Here is a 20,237-nt window from a genome sequence, read left to right as displayed (position 1 = left end):
GCTCCAAATTGAGCTTCTCGAAGCATAGCTTCTCATGGGTTCTTACAAGCTCTGTATGATCTTCTAGAGTAGTTTCATGAGCTAACTTAAGAGTGTTTAATTCTTGAGTTAGTCGTTCAATCTCTTTCTTATCATCAGCATTCGATTCCTCTTGACTAGCATGATAATTAGCAAGTTCATTTTCATTGCAATCACTAGTTTTATCAAAGAGCAAGTCATCTTCTCCTAACAAGTCATCCTCATCACTATCAAAGTTAAAGTACTCAGGGATTGATACCTTGGGACCTTTTGACATGTAGAAGTTTACGACTCCCTCATTTGGTGAAGCAAATAAGTCATAGCAGTTGGAGGAAACAAGTCCAATTTCGGCAACACCTTCATCTTGACTATAGTCGGAGTTGGAGTGGTAGCTTCTCTCGGAGTGGTGATCAGACTCGGAGCGAGAAACCCATTCATCAACATGAGCTTGATCTCTTATTCTTCAACTGCTCTTGGTGTATTTTCCCTTCTTCTCTGATTCATTGCCTCTCCGTGAGTGCCTTCGTTCATAGTGATCTTCTCTACTCATTCTCTCTCTACGAGGTGACTCATCTCTTGAGCTTCGTCTTCGAGGTGACTCTTCTCTTTTCTTGTAGGGAGACGAGCACTCATTGGAGTAGTGTCCAGGCTTCCCACAATTGTAGCAGTTTCGGTCACGACTAGACGAACTCTTTGATACGTCTCCAAACTATCTATAAATTTTTATGGTTCCATGCTATTATCTTGTCAACTTTGGATGTTTTATATGCATGAATAAGCTATTTTATATCTTTTTTTGGGACTAACCTATTAACTCAGTGCCAAGTGCGAGTTTCTGTTGTTTCCGTGTTTTTGGCCCATTTTCAGACGGGGTCCAAATGGAATGAAACTTTACGCTGATTTTTTTTGGACCAAAAGAGACACGCGAAGCTTTGGGAGAAGACCAGATGGGCCACGAGGGAGTCACAAGCCCTCACTCCGCCACCCCCCCCCCCCGGTGGTGGCACGTAGGCTTGTGACCTCCTCGTAGGCCCAACTGACGCAAGTCCACCGCCATAAATTCCTACAAATTCAGAAACCCCCAGAAAGAAACCTAGATCGGGAGTTCCGCCGACGCAAGCCTCTCTAGCGACCAAGAATCATTCTGGAGCCCATTCTGGCACCCTGCCGGAGGGGGAATCCATCTCCGGTGGCCATCTTCATCATCCCGGCGATCTCCATGACGAGGAGGGAGTAGTTCTCCCTCGGGGCTGAGGGTATGTACCAGTAGCTATGTGTTTGATCTCTCTCTCTCCTGTTCTTGAGATGTCTTGATCTCGATGTACCATGGGCTTTGCTACTATAGTTGGATCTTATGATGTTCTTCCCCCTCTCCCTCTTGTATTGACTTGAGTTTCCCCTTTGGAGTTATGTTATCGGATTGAGTCTTTGAGAACACTCGATGTATGTCTTGCACGTGTCTATTTGTTGTGATCAACTTGCGGGTTTGTGACAATTGGGAACCTATGCATATGGGTTGGCACACGTGGATTCATGTGAGTACTTGATGTATGTTTTGGTGATCAACTTGGGGGTTCGTGACATTGGGAACCTATGCACAGGGGTTGGCACACATTTTGACTCTCTGGTAGAAACTTTGGGGCACTCTTTGAAGTTCTATGTGTTGGTTGAATAGATGATTCTGAGATTGTGTGATGCATATCATATAATCATACCCACGGATACTTCAGGTGACAATGGAGTATCTAGGTGACATTAGGGTGTTGGTTGATATGTATCTTAAGGTGTTATTCTAGTACGAACTCTATGATGGATCGAACGGAAAGAATAGCTTCGTGTTATTTTTCTACGGACTCTTGAATAGATCGATCAGAAAGAATTACTTTGTGGTGGTTTTGTACCCGACAATAATCTCTTCGTTTGTTCCCCGCTATTCGTGACTTTGGAGTGACTCTTTGTTGCATGTCGAGGTCTAGTTATATGATCCAATTATGTTATCATTGTTGAGAGAACTTCGCTATTGAAAGTATGAACCCTAGGCCTTGTTTCCACGCATTGCAATACCGTTCGTGCTCACTTTTAACATTTGTTACCTTGCTGTTTTTGTAATTTCAGATTACAAAAAACTATATCTACCATCCATATTGCACTTGTATCACCTTCTCTTCGCCGAACTAGTGCACCTATACAATTTACCATTGTATTGGGTGTATTGGGGACACAAGAGACTCTTTGTTATTTGGTTGCAGGGTTGCTTGAGAGAGACCATCTTCATCATACGCCTCCAGCGGATTGATAAACCTTAGGTCACCCACTTGAGGGAAAACGTCTACTGTCCTACTACCCTTTGCACTTGCAGGCCCAACAACGTCTACAAGGAGAAGGTTGCGTAGTAGACATCAAGCTCTTTTCTGGCGTCGTTGTCGGGGAGGTTAGCGCTTGAAGGTATATCTTTAGATCTTGCAATCGAATCTTTTTGTTTCTTGTTCTTTCGCTAGAAAACTACAAAAAAATGGAATTGAGGATGCCTCATATGCTCCATCTTTTCAATGTCTTTCGTGAGCATGATGGGAAGGAAAATTGTGCTCAAGTGCTGAAAGAAGAATTACATAGAATGCTTGGCATAGAATACGTGAATGATGAGCATGATTGCAATGTTGTTAGCATGAATTCTATGAATATCCATGATGCTAATTGCGATTGCACTATTCATGATGAAAATGCCTCCTATAAGCATGTTGATTTCTGTGGTATACATAGAGTTTGCAAATATATGCCAAAAAGAGAAGATAGATTTTGCAAGACGCATAAGTATTTAGAAACTAAGTCGTTGCATGTGAGGCTAGATGATTGTGCTGAAATATTTAATATTGATAGCCGTCCTTGTGAACTTTGCAATGAACATGGTCATTTAAATCCGCAATGCAAATTGTTTCATGATCAAATCGTGTCCAAAAATTGTGATGACTTGATTTCCCTTGCCTATCACAATGAACTTATTTTGCTTCTGAGATATCAAGAAATGAAACGTATAACTAAGGACCTTCCAGATTGGGCTGTCATGAAAATGCTTGATTATGATCTAGAAGAAATTTATTTATATTGTGCTGTGAATTGCATGGAGAATCCTTATATTGCCAATTACCTAAAGGCAAGGAAACAAATAGGAGATAAAGATAAGACTAACGAAGGGGAAGAGGTTTCCCAATACCCTCCTATTATTTCTTATGATGAATCAGGTAACGAGGAGGAGCTCTCTATTCAACCAACCTCTCCAAAAGGAAGCTTGGAAGAATTAAGTAAATCTTCACATGGGGTGAAGAAGAAGAAAAGAAGAAAAAGTAAAGGTAAAGAGGTATCTCTCCCAAATGGTATAAATATGGAGGATGACAATAATTGCTATACTCTTGGTGTTATTCATGCTATTGATGATGAGAGTGATTATGTCTATGATTTGGAAAATCACAAGCTTGGGGATGCCATGTTTGATAATATATTTGCTACAATTAAAGATTGTCCCAAGCTTGGGGATGCTATATTTGATGAAGATGATCTTTTTAGTTCTTCCACTTTGAATGATCAAAATTATTTTGATGAAAGCATGCCCCCTATCTATGATGATTATTGTGAGGATACTTATGGTTTGAATAAGAGGGATGATAAAACTTGTCATACTCTCGAGAACCCCTTTGCTAAACCTTGCTTTTTCATTGTGGACACAATTTGTAGTGCTCAAGTCTTTTACGATACTCCCACTACTATTCTTGAGAATAGATTTCCTTATGTGGAGAGTAGTAAAATTTCTATGCTTGTAGATCATGAAAAGAAAGCCTTAGGTGCTGGTTATATTTTTGAATTCATTCATGATGCTACTGAAAATTACTATGAGAGAGGATCATATGCTTCTACTTATTGCAATAGTATCAAGTTTCCTCTCCATATGTTTAAATTTTTGAAGCTATGCTTGTTTTGCCTTCCTATGCTAGTTGATTCTTGCTCCAATAAATTGTTTGATCACAAAATTCCTATGCATAGGAAGTGGGTTAGACTTAAATGTGCTAGCCATTTTCTCCATGATGCTCTCATTGTGTTTCAATCCTTACCTTTTATGTGAGCATCATTGAAATCAATGCCTAGCTAAGGCCGTTAAACGATAGGGCTTGTTGGGAGGCAACCCAATGAATAAATTTTTCTTTGCTTTTTGATTCCTGTTTTGTTTTATCCACACCATCATAATTCTGTTATGATTGTGTCTTTTGTGTTTCTTTTTGTGTTTGTGCCAAGCAAAACCGTTATGATTAGTCTTGGTGATGATTGTTTGATCATGCTGGAAAAAGAGAGAAACTTTCTGCTCACGAAAAGAATTTTCATTTTCATTCTGTAAGAGCTTTTGAGTTGATTATTTTTGCTGCTGATTTATATGCAATTTCTTCAGACGTTCGTAATTGTTCAGATTTTTTGAAGTACCAGAAGTATACGAAATATACAGATTGCTACAGGCTGGTCTGTTGTTAACAGATTCTGTTTTTGCTGTGTTGGTTGCTTATTTTGATGAAACTATGGATAGTATCGGAGGGTATTAGCCATGGAAGATTGAAAATACAGTAACCCAACATCAGAATAAGTATAATTTAAGTTTTCTACAGTACCTAAGGAAGTGGTGGTTTGCTTTCCCATACTAATGTTATCACGAGTTTCTGTTTAAGTTTCGTGTTGTGAAGTTTTCAAGTTTTGGGTGAAGTTCTTATGGAAAAAGAGATAAAGAGTGGCAAGAGCTCAAGCCTGGGGATGCCCAAGGCACCCCAAGTTTATTCGAGGATGCTGAAAAAGCCTAAGCTTGGGGATGCCCCGGGAAGGCATCCCCTCTTTCGTCTTCAATCCATCGGTAACGTTACTTGGGGCTATATTTTTATTCACCACATGTTATGTGTTTTGCTTGGAGTGTCTTGTATCGTAGGAGTCTTTTATTTATTTTTCTGTTTTGTCACAATCATCCTTGCTGCACACCTAGAGAGAGAGATGCACTCACCGTGATCTTATCGAGCTTCACTTATATCTTTTGGTAGACAATTCAGCTCACATGTGCTTCACTTATATCTTTTGAGCTAGATACTTTTGCTCTATGTGCTTCACTTATATCTTTTAGAGCACAGCGGTGCGTGGCTTGGTAGTTGATCTATGCTTTGAAAGTAGTCTCAAAAGGGGTAGTTATCCAAAGGGATATGAGAACTTCCACCTTCATGTGCATTGAATAGTTAGAGAAGTTTGATTCATCTCAATTAGTTTTGAGTTGTGGTTATGGTAATATTGAAGTCATGCTAGTAAGGTGTCGTGGATCTATAAATACTTGTGTTGAAGTTAGTGATTCCCGTAGCATGCACGTATGGTGAACCGCTATGTGATGAAGTCTGAGCATGATTAGTCTATTGATTGTCATCCTTTGCATGGCGGTCGGGATCGCGCGATGGTTTATACCTACCAACCCTTCCCCTAGGAGTATGCGTTGAATGCTTTGTTTTGATTACTAATAAAATTTTTGCAACAAGTATATGAGTTCTTCATGACTAATGTTGAGTCCATGGTTTAGATGCACTTTCACCTTCCACCATCACTATCTTCTTAGTGTCGTGCAACTTTCGCCGATGCACAAAAACCACCATTAGCCTCCCTCAAAACAGCCACCATACCTACCTACTATGGCTTTTTCAAAGTCATTCCGAGATATATTGCCATGAAACTACCACCATGACATGTGCCACCACGTCTACATTGCCATTCATGATCGTAAGATAGCTAGCATGATGTTTCCAGTAATGTCTATGCCATGCTAGATCATTGTCACGATACACTACCGAAGGCATTCCATATAGAGTCATAGTTGCTCTAAGTTTTGAGTTGAAAGTGTGATGATCATCATTGATGGAGCATTGTCCCATGTGAGGAAATAAAAGAGGCCAAAGATGCCCACCAAAAAAAAGAGGCCAAAGACCCCACCAAAAAAAATGAGAGAAAAAGAGAGAAGGGACAATGCTACCACTTTTCCACACTTGTGCATATTAAGCACCATGATCTTCATGATTGAGAGTCTCTCGTTTTGTCACCACCATATAGCTAGTGGGAAATTTTCATTATATAACTTGGCTTGTATATTCCAATGATAGGCTTCCTCAAAATTGCCTTAGGTCTTCGTGAGAAAGCAAGTTGGATGCACACCCGCTAGTTTTCTTTAAGAGCTTTCACATACTCTTAGCTCTAGTGCATCATTTGTATGGCAATCCCTACTCATTTACATTGACATCTATTGATGAGCATCTCCACAACTTATTGATGTGCCTAGTTAATGTGATCATCATCTCCTTTTTTGTCTTGCAACCTCCATCACACTCCACACCACTTATAGTGCTAAAACCATGGCTCACGCTCATGTATTGCGTGAGAGTTGAAAAGGTTTGAGAAAGTAAAGGTGTGAAACAATTACTTGGCCAATACCGGGGTTGTGCATGATTTAAATTCGTTGTGCAATGATGATAGAGCATAGCCAGACTATATGATTTTGTAGGTATAACTTTCTTTTGGCCTTGTTATTTTGAAAGTTCATGATTACTTTGCTAGTTTGCTTGAATTATTATTGTTTCCACATCAATAGCAAACTATTGTTTTGAATCTAACAGATCTGAACATTCATGTCACGTGAGAGGAGTTACAAAGGACATCTATGCTAGGTAGCATGCAACATCAAAAATTCATTCTTTATCACTTCCCTACTCGAGGACGAGCAGGAATTAAGTTTGGGGATGCTTGATACGTCTCCAACGTATCTATAATGTTTGATGGTTCCATGCTATTATCTTGTCAACTTTGGATGTTTTATATGCATGAATATGCTATTTTATATCTTTTTTGGGACTAACCTATTAACTCAGTGCCAAGTGCTAGTTTCTGTTTTTTTCCGTCTTTTTGGCCCATTTTCAGACGGAGTCCAAATGGAGTGAAACTTTACGATGATTTTTTTGGGACCAAAAGAGACCCCCGAAGCTTTGGGAGAAGGCCAGATGGGCCACGAGGGAGTCACAAGCCCTCACTCCGCCACCACCCCCCCACCCCCTCGATGGTGGCGCGCAGGCTTGTGACATCCTCGTAGGCCCAACTGACACAATTCCACCGCCATAAATTCCTATAAATTAAGAAACCCCCAGAAAGAAACCTAGATCGGGAGTTCCGCCGCCGCAAACCTCTGTAGCCACCAAAACCAATCTGGAGCCCGTTCTCGCACCCTGCCGGAGGGGGAATCCATCTCCAGTGGCCATCTTCATCATCTCGGCAATCTCCATGACGAGTAGGGAGTAGTTCTCCCTCGGGGCTGAGGGTATGTACCACTAGCTATGTGTTTGATCTCTCTCTCTCTCGTGTTCTTGAGATGTCTTGATCTCGATGTACCATGGGCTTTGCTACTATATTTGGATCTTATGATGTTCTTCCCCCTCTCCCTCTTGTATTGAATTGAGTTTCCCCTTTGGAGTTATCTTTTCGGATTGAGTCTTTGAGAACACTTGATGTATGTCTTGCACGTGTCTATTTGCTGTGATCAACTTGCGGGTTTGTGACAATTGGGAACCTATGCATATGGGTTGGCACACGTGGATTCATGTGAGTACTTGATGTATGTTTTGGTGATCAACTTGCGGGTTCGTGACATTGGGAACCATTGCACAGGGGTTGGCACACGTTTTGACTCTCTGGTAGAAACTTTGGGGCACTCTTTGAAGTTCTATGTGTTGGTTGAATAGATGCTTCTCAGATTGTGTGATGCATATCGTATAATCATACCCACGGATACTTGAGGTGACAATGGAATATCTAGGTGACATTAGGGTCTTGGTTGATATGTATCTTAAGGTATTATTCTAGTACGAACTCTATGATGGATCGAACGAAAAGAATAGCTTCGTGTTATTTTACTACGTACTCTTGAATAGATCGATCAGAAAGAATAACTTTGTGGTGGTTTCGTACCCGACAATAATCACTTCGTTTGTTCCCCGCTATTAGTGAATTTGGAGTGACTCTTTGTTGCATGTCGAGGGCTAGTTATATGATCCAATTATGTTATGATTGTTGAGAGAACTTCGCTAGTGAAATTATGAGCCGTAGGCCTTGTTTCCACGCATTGCAATACCGTTCGTGCTCACTTTTACCATTTGTTACCTTGCTGTTTTTGTAATTTCAGATTACAAAAACCTATATCTACCATCCATATTGCACTTGTATCACCTTCTCTTCGCCGAACTAGTGCACCTATACAATTTACCATTGTATTGGGTGTGTTGGGGACATAAGAGACTCTTTGTTATTTGGTTGCATGGTTGCTCGAGAGAGACCATCTTCATCCTACGCCTCCCGCGGATTGATAAACCTTAGGTCACCCACTTGAGGGAATATTTCTACTGTCCTACTACCCTATGCACTTGGAGGCCCAACAACGTCTACAAGGAGAAGGTTGCGTAGTAGACATCACTCTTCTCATCATGTCTTGAGCTTGAGCTTCTCTCTTTGCCTATACTCTTATAGGACTTGTTCAACTTTCTGACCATGAGGCTTATCTCTTAATCAGTGACAATATTGTCCTTTGAAGTAGTGGGAGTATCACATGACACTTTGTAAGCACCGGTTGACTTGTTGTGCAGCTCATCTTTGTCCTTGAGTGACATCTCATGAGCGACAATCCTACCAATGACTTCAGTTGGCTTCAGATCTTTGTAGTTTGGCATCATTTGGATCAATGTGCACACTATGTCATACTTGCCATCAAGAGATGTAAGTATCTTCTTGATGATGAATTTGTCGGTCATCTCTTCGCTTCCTATGCATGCAATCTCATTGGTGATGAGAGCTAGCCTAGAGTACAATTCAGCGACACCTTCACCATCCTTTATCTTGAACTTGTCAAGCTGACTTTGAAGCACATCCAACTTAGATTCTGTGACAAAATCAGTACCTGCATGCATATCAACCAAAGTATCCCAAATTTCTTTTGCATTCTCAAGGTGACTGATTTTGTTGAATTCTTCGGGGCATAGACAGCTGAAGATGAAGTCGAAGGCTTGAGCATTGAGTTGCAACATCTTTAGTTCATCAGTTGTCGCATCACAATCAGGTTCATGTCCTTCTCCAAAGAAGTTACCTTGCACACCAACACGAATAAGATCCCAAACATTAGGATTAAAACCAAGAATATGCATTTCCATCTTATGCTTCCAACTAGCAAAATTAGTGCCATCAAAATATGGACCTCTATGGTGATAGTTTCCCTCAATAGACACCATACTCTCCTAGGTTGTTAAACCAATGAAATGGAGACCAAAGCTCTGATACCACTTGTAGGATCAAAAAATATGTCTAGAGGGGGTGTTTGGACTACTTGACAAGATAATTTTTTTGCCTTTTCCAATTTTCGTTGAGAGGCAGATATGGAAGTTACAGCAAGTCAACTACACCCTACACATGCAGTTCTAAGAGTATAGCAGCGGAATGTAAAACATGAAAGTTTAAAGTAGAGGAGTAAGGTAGGGAGATCAAACACATGAGGTTGACACGACGATTTTTGGCATGGTTCCGATAGGTGGCGCTATCGTACGTCCATGTTAGTGGAGACCTCAACCCACGGAGGCTAACGGCTGCGAGAGTCCATGGAGGGTCCACAAAGAAGCGGCCTTGTCTATTCCACCACGGCTTCCGTCCATGGAGGATTATCCTTACTGAAAGTGCGTTATATCGACTAGAGGGGGGTGAATAGGAGATTTTTAGAATTTCATCACTGAGGAAATTTCTTTTGAGGAAATTCCTCACTGATGACTAACTTACAGCGGAAACAGTAAAGGATCAGGAGTGCAAAGTTTCACTACAGCAGTTTTTCAGTATGAGGAATGTGAAAACAGATTGCACAGTAAGCAGGCACGCAGAAAACAGATGAGGATTAACTGGCGTGAAGAATTTGGTGTTGAGGAATTTCAGAGAAAGTCTTCAGAAAATTCTTCAAACAGTGACAGTGGAAATCATCAACACATAATATGTGGAATATAAAGAGTTGAGGAATTTGAACCCATTTCACAGCGAAGAGAGTAGTTGATGACCCAGTTCCAACTGTTCTGATAGTTGTACATCTGGTTTGGAGCGTCTTGGTATTGAAATCAAAAGACACACAGTCCCGGGACACACAGTCCCTACCGTATTCTCCTTGGGCTAAGAACACACAGTCCTCGCCCAACACTCGTGGTAAGTCTTCAGGGCAGACTTCCAAACCCACACAAACTTGGTCACCCGGCGATCCACAATTGACTGCTGGATTGCTCTAGACCATGACGCCTAACCGTCTGGAGGATGCACAGTCCTCAAAGGTAAAAGGCTTCAGTCCCACATAGGAACAACTTCTTCAGTGATGCTCAGTCACTTGGTTCTTGGTTTTTGGTTTGGTGTTTGGGGTATTTCCTCACTGATGAATTACTCTCGAAGACTCTGAGGAATTGGGTTGCTCTTATGACAAGTGTCAGTTTCTGACGGAGGAGCCAACTAGCTAATGGTTGTGGGGGCTACTATTTATAGCCTCGGAGCATCCCGACATGATTTGACACTAATGCCCTTAAATAATATGACCGTTGGTGTGGATAAGACCAATGATGTGGCGTGGCTATCGAAACGGTCGGAACCCTCAACTGTGAGAGTCCTCATGTCACTCATATTCCTCACTTGAGGCTTTTGGTAGGATTAGGCTTGGGTTGAGCATCATGAGGAAATTCATTCCAATGTGTTACCTCGACCCCCTTTAACAGTACGGTGTTCCTATTACTTAAGTGTGAAGAAAACAAAACAGAAAGAGTAAATCTTCATGCTTCAAAGTCTTGAGAATGATTTTCTTCAGGACACGCTGAATTCCTCAATTTCAATATCATCATGAGGAATATCAATTTCATCGCAGATTCTTCGCGATTCAATTCTTCAGCTTCAGACCAATTTCTTCAACCGAAGATATACATTTTTAGGGGTCGATATTCATCAAATATTTCAAACTCCTCAGTGACTTATAGATCCTGTGTACACTCATGAACACATTAGATACTTAACCTATAAGTTTTCAAACCACCAAAATCACTAAGGGGCACTAGATGCACTTACAATCTCCCCCTTTTTGGTGGTTGATGACAATTAGGTTAAGTCTTCAACAGGGATAAAAATATGCAGTGTAAATACTCATTTGAGGAATTTGAAATCAAGAACGAGAGAGACTCCCCTAAAGATGTGCATATCTTGAGGATTTTTCTCTTCACGGCAAATGCACATTGATGATTTATATCATGGAGATCTCCCCCTGAGTCTTGTAAATCATGCATACATACGACATATAGTATGAACAAATTGAAGATGCATGATGACAAATGGTATCTGACGAATTCCAGCATGCGTGCATTAAAATTTTGAGGAATAAGCATGCGAAGAAAAACGTTCAAAAAGCGTCAGAGTACCATCGGGCTTAAGTTACAACTCATTACATAAACACTTTAGAAGAGCCAAGAGTTTGTAACTTAAATATAGTTCATAAGCCCCAAAATATCCCGCTTGAAGACTAACTCTCAAGTTGCTCCCCCTTTGTCATCAAGTGACAAAAAGGGACAAACTGAGGACTAACGCCCGTGAAGACTTCACTCCTTGGCAGTTGATGAAGACGCGTGAGGATTCTTGGGAGTAGTCTTCTTCCTTGGACAAGTGACAAAAAGAACTGTCCTCAAGGTCTGGAACTGGAATTGGCCTGAACTTCTTCTTTGGTGGCCACGACCAGTCAAAGTCTCGCACAAACTCCAATTCTTCAAGTTCTGCCGAAGTCTTCAGATGAGCAAGTGTAGCCCAGGTGCGATCAAAAACCTCATGAAGATAATGATGATTGAGCTTCACAGCATTCTGCGTTTCATTGAGGGTTTTCACAATGGTGCCGAACTGGCGTTTGACCCACTTGTGATTCCGATCCACCTTCTGGTGAAGACTGAGAAGAAGCTCTCTGGTATTCAGCACACGAGGAGCAATGGGGCTTGGAGGTAGAGTCTTAGTGTCATTGATGAAGGCCTGTCCTTGTCCTGATGAATCTCATGATCCATGGAGCATATATCTTGTGGTCAAAAGGACACATTGCATTGTCTGCCAAAGTCCTCAAGAAGAAATCATGTATCTTGATAGGAATACCATGAATGATGTTGAAGAGGATATTCTTCATGAGGCCTACAACATCTTCTTCATCGTCGTGGCCCTTGATCGGTGCAAGAACGCTGCAGAGGATTCTGTAAACTATCCTTGGTTCATATTTGAGCTCATGGATGAGGAAAGTCTTTCTTGGTAGTTTGCCTTTATCCAAAGGCTTCATGAGGACTTCCATCATCCCGTTGGGCAGCTCACATTCATCATAAAGCTTCACGGCTTGTTATGAAGGAATTGACACTTGCAGTTCACGCAGGAGCTCAATCGCTGGAGCCTTGTATTGTGTGTTTTGCGTCATCCAGTCAAATACCCAGGTGTTGATATCTGCAGGATCTCCAGATATGTGAAGAGTGGCATAAAATTGAAGAATAAGCTCACTGTTCCAGTCACAGATATCGGAGCACATTGGGAGGAGTCCAGCTTCATGAAGGACGTTGAGGACTGGAACCAGGCATGGTATTTCTTCAAGCTCAACATGAGGAACATGCTTGTGCTGGAAAATCTTGTTTCTTCCACACAGCACAGAGGCATATTAATTGAGTTGTGTCCTCGTCCAAAACTTCAGATGCTTGATGCGAGGCTTGTCATATGGATTTTCTCCGAAGAAGAACATGCATTCTTCAAAGAAGGCCTCCTTTTGAAACTTTGGCCGTCTTGAGAGCGGCTGACGCTGCATGGGCTGAAGGTTTGGCTGATGGACCTGAGGGGAGACAGCAATGGCAGATTCTGGGTTGAGCATGCCGAAAGCATTGTCTTGGTCTGGTGCATTTTCCTCAGCATGGTCCTCAGGGTGAGGAATTTCATCAGCTTGAGCTTCAGGCTGAGGAGCATGCTCTTCTTGTGCTTCAGGCTGAGGAATGTGAGCTTGCTGAGCCTCAGGCTGAGGAATGTCGTCAACTGGATCATCATGTTGAGGGTTTTGCTCCGGAGGAGGAATGGGTTCATCCTGAGCCTCAGTTTGAGGATCTTGCTTAGGACTCTTAATTTCATCAGCTTGAGGATTTTCACTTTGTTCTTCCTCAGCTTGCTTGGTGACAGAGCCAGATTCATCAGTTGGTGCAGCTGATACTTGTGTAGTTTCGACATGAGGAATGGAGGGCTGAGGACTGTCGTCAATGCGAATTTCTTCGTCAGTATGTTCCTCAGATGCAGCATCCTTCATTTCCTCATATGGCCCTTTCTCCTGGTCTTCAAAGGTGACCATTTCATAAGATGGAGCGATGTTAAGAGGCACGAGATCTAGTGGAGTAGTTTCATCAAGTGCTTTGAGGCGCTTGGCCTCAGTGTTTTCTTCTGCTAAAGAGGCCTTTCTCTTCTTGGCTTCCTTTTCAGCAGCCCTTGTCTTCTTCACGTCTGATGCAGACGGAGTCATCTTCTTCACCTTTGAAGCTTTTGGTGAAGGTGTTTTCTCAGATTCATCAGCTGGCTTTGAGGAATCAGCTGGAGCAGAGTCATCAGCTGGCTTTGAAGCAGCACCTAGAACAGATTCATCAGCTGGCTTGGAAGCAGCAGCTGGAGCAGGGTCTGTCTCACCAGCTGTAGCAGATTCATCAGCTGGATTTTCAGTCGTGATTTCCTCAATTGCCGGTTCATCCACACGGGTTTCTTGAGGGATTTCCTCAGCTTGAGCTGTTTCATCAGCTGGTTCTTCTATCAGAGGCTGAGGAGTTGGTACTGGAGGGGCAGCTTTCTTGTTGTAGTCATTAACAGCTTCAGTAGCAAGTTTGATGAAATTGCTTTTGAGACTTTGACGGTCAGAAAGCTTGGAGTACTTATCTGTCAAAGTCTTCAACTCTGCCTGTGTTGACACAAGATCATCAGGCATCAGATTGAGGAGATTCTGCTTGAGGAATTTCTCCTTCTTGAGCTTAGCCACCTTGGCCTGTTTAGCTTGCTGCTCCTTCCACTTGGCCTCGTTGATGAATGTGTCCACCATGTGGCTGATGCCAGGGGAAGTTTCAAATCATCAAGCGGAGTGTTGGGGTCCTCATACCAGATATTGATGTAGTCTAGGAGGACTTTTGGGTCCATGGCCAGAGGAATGGAGCTGCCAGAAGCTTGAGCTACCCTCTCCTGCTTGTTTCTGATCATTTCTTGCAAAGTTTCATCATCATATTCATCACTACCCTCTGATGGAGAAGGGACCGTGATGATTTTGCTTGGGCTGGGTCTTGTTCCTCTCCCAGCAGTCACCTTAGTCTTCAGAGGAGTTGGTGAAGACTTTGTCTCCGAGCTTGTTGCAGCTAGGAGTGAGTAGCTGGAGGTAGCGGGCAGTGGCTTCACTACCGACTTCTGTTCTGGTTTTGAAACCTGTGGTGGTGCTAAGGATTTTGGTGCTGAGGGTTTTGGCGCAGAGGGTTTTGGAGCAGATGCTGGAGCTGGTTTCTCTTGAGGCTTTGAAGCCTTCGGTTTTGATGGCACAAACTTTTGTTGAGGAATTGTCGAGCCAAAAGTCTCAGCAGCAGAGGAAGTAGCGGCAGTTGAAGCAGCAGCAGATGATTCGTTGAATTTCCTCACAGCAGCCTCTGACTGCTTCTTGGGCTTTGCCAAGTGCTTTTCCTTTTCATCAGGATAATCATCAAGCGTCTTGATGCTTGAGGGATGTGCTTCTTGATAATCCTCAAGTGGAGCCCGTTTGCCAGGAGGCTTCAGAGCGAATTTCTTCGCATATTTGGGAGTGACGAATCTGTACTCCTTCCACTCCTTAGCCTATTGGCGTTCAATCTTCTGAAGCCGAATCTTTCTCTTGGGCATAGTTTCATTTTCATCAGGGGTGCAGAAATCCAGGTATATATCCTCAGGGGTGTCTAAGGCTGTATTCTGCTCAAGTTTCTTGCCTCCCTTTTGCTTCCTGTCATCCTCCATTTTCTTCAGCTGAGGATTTTGCTGATGAGATTGAACTCTTGAGGACTCTGATGAGACTTGAAGATTTTCTTCAAGAAATGTTGCAAATGAGTTAATTTGATGAGAACCGAGAGATTCATCAGCTGACATGTGTGTACCTGTGAACAGAGTATAGTTGCGAGGAATTTGGAGAGGTCATATGCGTTCTCAGATTTGAAGAAATTGAAAAAAATTGACAGTTGAGGAATTTAACCAGTGGTTGAGGAATTTGCCTAAGCATACTGTTCTTGGGTTCCAGAGTTGTACAGATCCGAAAATTAGCACAACTGAGGAATCTCGTGAAAATTTTGGATGCTTAGTGAAGTTCATCAATAGTGTGGTGATAAGCAGTGTGTGAGGAAAAGGAACAGATGGATTCTTGAGGAAAAACAGATTTCACATCACAGAGGTAAAATAGTAGATCAAACTTGCTGTATAAATAGGGTTTTTATTTACCCTAGATGGCGCGCATGAAGAACAGATAAGAGTAGCAGGGAGAAGCTCTTACGGTGCGTGTCCAATGCGCCCTAACCCGGCAGCAGAGGACGTCTATGGCGGCGGTGGACGAGGATGGTCCGACTCCGGCGTGGTTTCGGCGACGGAAAAGTCGAGGCAGTGAAGCTCTTCTTCACCGGCGACGAGACTTCCAGCGGTGGCGCTAGGGTTCGGGGCTTTGATGTAGCAGGAGAGCGATGGAGCGAAGAAGTGTTTACCGAGGGGGATGGGGACATATTTATAGCCCGACAGTTACTGTTGGCGCGAAGAAACCGGACCAAATAGCCCCTGCCTCTACGTCTCCGCAGGACACATGTAGCTCACGAGCAAAGCGGTGGAGATCGTGGAGATCGTGGTTATCCGAACGAGGAAAGTGGGGTTCAGTTACTGTTCATTAAAAACTTTTTTGAAGATTTGAGGATTTTGTTACAAAATCATCAGCTGGCAAGGACGCAGTGAGGATTTTGAACAAAGTTTCAAGTAGAATGCATATGACTAATTGAATAGACTGGATGAGAATAGCATAGAGGGAACGTAGAGTCCGATCACATTCACTTAGATGAAATATCAAGTTGAAGAAATAACTATAAGTGAATGTTGTTGAGGACTTGAAATCACAGTCTATCTAGGTAAACGAAAGTCATCAAGTATTTTTGAAGATTTCAGTAACTTGAGGATTTTGTGATAAATCGTCACAATGATGAAATTCAGTTTTTGAAGAAAAATGATTTTGAAGAACAACTATTTTGAAGAAAATCAAATTTTGAGGAAATTGAACTTTGAAGAAAATCAACTTGAAGAATTTCACGTTGGGCGGTGGCGTGACCTACCATATAAGAATGTTGATTACAGACGCAGCGTACAATTATCGTAGGGCCGTGAGAATAAATTTCTTCGTTGATTTCTTCACACTCAGAGTGATATTCTTCATTAGTTGAAGAAAATCGATTCATCGTGTGTTGCACATCTAAGTCATCAATTTTGCATAAGTGTTAGGATGTGTGCATGTTTTTACAAAACATTTGAAGATTCTAAGATATTTAGCTCACACCGCAACTTGCAAAACCTTTTCTCATCCAAGGGCTTAGTGAAGATATCTGCTAGTTGATCATCAGTCTTCACGTGGTCGATGAGGATATTTCCCTTGAGGACATGGTCCCGAAGAAAATGATGACGAATCTCGATGTGCTTGGTCTTTGAGTGTTGTACTGGGTTGTATGCAATCTTGATTGCACTCTCATTGTCGCAGTAGAGAGGCACATTCTTCATGATGATGCCATAGTCCTTGAGGGTTTGCTTCATCCATAGCAATTGAGCACAGCACGAACCAGCATCAATGTACTCAGCTTCGGCGGTGGAGAGTGATACGCAGTTCTGCTTCTTTGAGGACCAGCAGACTAGTGATCTTCCGAGGAAATGGCATGTGCCAGATGTTGACTTGCGATCCACACGGTCACCAGCATAGTCAGGATCAGAATACCCTACCAGATGAAGATTTGAGCCCTTGGGATACCATAATCCTAGTGTTGGTGTGTGAGCTAAGTATTGAAGAATATGCTTCACAGCCTTATGGTGTGATTCTTTCGGTTTTGCTTGAAAACGTGCACACATGCAAACACTAAGCATTATATCTGGCCTAGATGCACATAGATACAATAAAGAGCCAATCATAGAGTGATATACCCACTGATCAAATTCTTTACCATTTTCGTGAGTGCCGAGGTGGCCGTTGGTAGGCATTGGAGTCTTGCCACCTTTGCATTCATGCATGTCGAATTTCCTCAGAACATCCTTGAGGTATTTCTCCTGTGATATGAAGATTCCAATGCGTTGTTGACGAATTTGAAGACCTAGGAAGAATTTCAGCTCCCCCCATCATAGACATCTGATATTCTTCACTCATCATGTGAGAAAATTCATCACTGTATCATTTGTCAGTACACCCAAATATAATATCATCGACATATATCTGGCACACAAATAGCTCATTATCATAGGATTTAGTGAAAAGAGTTGGATCGAGTGAACCAGGTTTGATGCCTTTCTTCATGAGGAATTCCTTCAGTGTATCATACCATGCCCGAGGGGCTTGCTTGAGACCATAGAGCGCCTTTTCGAGTCTGAAGACTTTGTCTGGATTCTTTGGATCCTCAAAACCTGGGGGCTGAGCAACATATAATTCTTCCTCAAGCTTACCATTGAGGAATGCACTTTTCACATCCATTTGATATAATATGATGTTATGATGATTAACATAAGCAAGTAGTATTCGAATAGCTTCAAGTCTAGCAACAGGTGCAAAAGTTTCATCGAAATCTATTCCTTCAACCTGGGTGTAGCCTTGGGCTACAAGTCGTGCCTTATTCCTCACTACTTGACCATCCTCATCTTGCTTGTTTCGGAAAATCCACTTGGTTCCCATGATGTTGTGCTTGCGAGGATCTGGTCGTTTGACGAGCTCCCATACGTCATTCAGCTTGAATTGAAGAAGTTCGTCTTGCATAGCTTGGATCCACTCCGGTTCTAGGAAAGCCTCGGCAACTTTTGAGGGTTCTGTAATGGATACAAAGGAGAAATGCCCACAAAAATTAACTAAGTGTGAAGCTTTTGAGCGAGTGAGAGGACCTGGCACGTTGATGTCATTTAGAATTTTGTCAAGTTCTACTTCATTTCCAATCCTCGGATGAGCTGGTTGAGGATTTCGTCTGGGCGGAGGAAGTGGTTCTGGAGCAATTTCCTCAGGAGCACCTTCTTGATTTTCATCAGTGATGGGGATGGTTTCTTCATCAATTTCCTGAGTGGGAACAATGTCTTCAGTAGGTTTGAGCTTTATTGCTTCCTCAGGAGACAACTTATCTGGATCAGAAGGCAATTGCTCTCTTTGCGAGCCATTAGTTTCATCGAACCGCACATCTACAGTCTCAACAACTTTGTTGTGATAGTTGTTGAGGACTTTGTAGGTGTGCGAGTCCTTTCCATAACCGAGCATAAAACCCTCATGTGCCTTAGGTGCAAATTTTGAGCTATGGTGAGGATCTCTAATCCAACATTTTGCACCGAAGACTTTGAAATAACTTACATTGGGTTTCTTATCAGTGAGGAGTTAATATGAGGTTTTCTTGATGAATTTGTGAAGATATACCCTGTTGATGATATGCCATGCAGTGTTGATTGCTTCAGGCCAAAAGCGACGAGGAGTCTGATATTCTTCAAGCATGGTTCTTGCCATCTCAACCAGAGTCCTGTTCTTCCTTTCGACGACACCGTTCTGTTGAGGAGTATAAGGAGCAGATAATTCGTGAGTAATACCAAGTTCATCAAGATAATCATCAAGACCAGTGTTTTTGAACTCTGTCCCATTATCACTCCTGATATGTTTGATCTTGATGCCGAAGTTCGTCGAGGCCCTTGAAGAAAATCGTTTGAAGATTTCCTGCACTTCAGTTTTATATAAGATGATTCGATAAACCTTACATTCCCTGCATAAGGGAAATCTGTTGTTGATTACATCTCCACCTTCCACTTGGGGTAACCAACGAGGGGCTAGAAGTATATCCACTCGTAATCAAGGGGCCGAGGAGGGACTACCTCCTCGTGCTCCGATGAAACCTTGCAAGCGCAAGGTTTCCCTTCTCGGTGCAAGCCTGGACTTTGACGAAGAGGTCGGGGCCTACGGGGTGAATCCTTGATGAACACTTAGGGTCAAGCCACCAGCCTGAAGGTAAGGAGTTTGATCCCTATTTTAATAGAGCTATTCCAATTTTTATCAACAATGAGGACCGAACTTTTTCTATCATATCCTGGTGTGAGATCTTCCGGTAGATCGAGTGTTGGAGGGGGATTCACTTCCTGCCGAGCTAGACGAGAGTGGAAACGCGTCCCACAACACCCCTCCCCGGTCATCAGATCAGCTAGCCGAGGTGACGTCCCATCAAGCCCCGCCGACCACTACCGAGTTGTGATGGTCGAGGCAGATACATCGGGCCCCAAAGGCCTTACTTGGCACAAACACTAATTAAAACAAAAAAACATAATCATTCCAGAGGCAATAATCATGTCAACACAAAAAAACAGAAAGTAAAAATCCAAAATTAAGATAACTATTGGGTTGCCTCCAAACAATCATTATTGTTTTATGCCCCTAGCTAGTCATAATACATAGTTTCACGTGTTGTCATCTTTGACACTAAACCCATAAGTGGCTCTCATGGCTGGTTCATAAGGTGGTTTAATTCTCTTTCTAGGAAGTTGTTCCATCCCTTTCTTTAATGGGAATTGGAACCTTATGTTTCCCTCCGTCATGTCAATAATTGCACCTATAGTTCGTATGAATGGCCTTCCAAGTATTATGGGACAAGAACGATTGCTATCGATATCAAGCACAATGAAATCTACATGCACATAATTTTTATGTGCAACAATAAGTACATCATTAATTCTACCTAAAGTTTTCTTGATGGTATAATCCGCAAGATGCAAGTTTAGGGAAAACGCTTCAATATTGGTGAGACCAAGCACATCACATAAAGTTTTTGGTATGGTTGAAACACTAGAACCAACATCACACAAAGCATTGCGAATTCTATACCATGCATCTTTCA

Source organism: Hordeum vulgare, chromosome 2H, assembly GCF_904849725.1.
Source record: "Hordeum vulgare subsp. vulgare chromosome 2H, MorexV3_pseudomolecules_assembly, whole genome shotgun sequence".
NCBI lineage: Eukaryota > Viridiplantae > Streptophyta > Magnoliopsida > Poales > Poaceae > Hordeum > Hordeum vulgare.
This window is presented reverse-complemented; position numbering follows the sequence as displayed.